The sequence below is a fragment of the Triticum dicoccoides genome, chromosome 1A, assembly GCF_002162155.2.
Source record: "Triticum dicoccoides isolate Atlit2015 ecotype Zavitan chromosome 1A, WEW_v2.0, whole genome shotgun sequence".
NCBI lineage: Eukaryota > Viridiplantae > Streptophyta > Magnoliopsida > Poales > Poaceae > Triticum > Triticum dicoccoides.
This window is the reverse complement of record NC_041380.1, coordinates 114162227-114164285: the sequence shown is the minus strand read 5'-3', so window position 1 is coordinate 114164285 and position 2059 is coordinate 114162227. Positions and strand designations below refer to the sequence as shown.

General features: G+C 45.0%; 1 pseudogene; it reads left to right on the top strand.

Moving 5' to 3' along the window:
* Positions 1 to 528: 528 nt before the first annotated feature.
* Positions 529 to 1212, top strand: LOC119349600 (annotated as a pseudogene).
* The last annotated feature ends 847 nt before the right edge of the window (positions 1213 to 2059 follow it).

Below are 2059 nucleotides of genomic sequence, written 5' to 3'. Positions count from 1 at the left end.
GCACTGCTCCTACCAGCGAATGTACCACTGAAAATAGTTGCCACTCCCAATGAATGTACCACGCCCGTGTGTCTGATTGTTAAACCAGCCACTTCAAGCATGCTTCTCTTGGTCAGAGACTTGTGCCTCTACATACTGCCCCTGCATGCCTCACGAGATAAATTGTAAAAGTTAACATTTCACAGCAAACTACGCAAGACAACGAGCATCTCCCCTACTTGCTGGAGATACGACGGTTGCTAAAAACATAAGTGCTGATTTTATTTTTTATTTTTATAAAGAAAAACCATGATCAAACTCAGGATGTGCACAACCGCACCACCAGGGAGATGAAACCACGATCCAGAACCCACGATGTGCACAACCGCATCGACAGTGAGATCGTGCACTCCTTTGCCGCTTCCCCACCCTTAAATTTAGACTTCCATCGCGGCCTTCTTACACACAAACAACAGAAATCGCCATTGCGCTCCCACTCATTGTTCCCCACGAAAAACCAGGTTGCAGAAGGACCAACTGCTCCAGGCCATGGGATTCATCAAGGAATTCAAGGAGGTGCAGGCCCACGGCAACACCAAGTTGCACGTGATCCACACCAACGACTTACACAAGGCAGCGACCACCATCGAGCAGTACGAGCGACACCTCGAATTCGAGCGCCACAAGATCGTTGGAGTTGATGTGGAGTACACCAACGACGTTGGCGAAGATCAGAAACCAGCCCTTGTCCAGCTATCCGTCGGCAAGGATCATCCGGTGTTGCTCTTCCAACTGAGCGCCGCCGACAAGAACTGCACCAGGTTCGACAACTTCCTCGCCGACCCCGGATACACGTTTGCTGGCTTCTCCATCGACGGCGACATAGATATGCTCGGGCGCGTAGGACTAGAGATCGCCCACTTCGTCGACATCCAGAAGGAATGGAGGGTGTCTACAGCTACCAAGCGTCTGGATTTCCTTGGGGATGTCTCAGGCATCATTGTCCATGACTACTACAACACCATGAAGAAGAAGCTCACCAACGCAGAGCACCAGCGCTAGGCGTGCATGCCCCTGTCCATGAGGCACATCGAGTACGCGGCAAAAGATGCTTACGCTGCGTACGAGATATGGAGCCGTCTCACCATCATCCAGGAAGGCCTCCGCCGGGCAAAACTCGAGAAGGAGCAGACCAGGAAGCACGCAAGGTGCTGGGGCGACTACGACTACTGAAGCAGGTGGTCCCGGCCAAGAAAAGTAACTAGAAGATTGCTCATGCCATTCTAGATTTCCCGTTAGATTTGCTTTCTCTCAAGACTGTCGTTTGCTTATTCTAAATTTAGATTTGCTTGTGTCGTAGTTAACCTTGTAGTTTGCTTACAGTTTACATATCTACTGAACAAGTTTATTTCCAATGCAATGTTGCAGTTTTCTATTATTAGAATATATTGGCGTGAATTGAAATATATAAACACAGTACAGATAACCTTGTAATTTTGCTTCCAATTTACATATCTTCTGAACAAGTTTATTTCCAGTGTAATGTTGTAGTTTTCTATTATTAGAATATATTGGCGTGAACTAAAAAATATAAACACAGTACAGATAACCTTGTAATTTTGCTTCTAATTTACATATCTTCTGAACAAGTTTATTTCCAGTGTAATGTTGCAGTTTTCTATTATTAGAATATATTGGCTTGAACTGAAAAATATAAACATAGTACAGATACTATACGATTAGCGTAACGCACAAAGCAGGTACACATAGCAATCCACAAGAATGATGAGCATGCAATGCACTAGTACCTTTGTGGGTGCAGCATCGAAATGCAAGGACAACAATTACAGAATGCTCCTAAAAGCAGTGCACAATGTTCTAACAAACCAGTGCACACACAAATATTAAAAATCATTCGTATGGAACACTTTGGAAAAACATTTTGAATACAGAGGTAGTTAGCTGTTTATTCTCCTTGGAAAACACTGCTTACGCCCGTGACCCTCAGAGAAGAACACTACAGAGACACGGTTGTCCATCAATAACACCAACTAGCTACTTAAAAAACCCATGAAGGCTC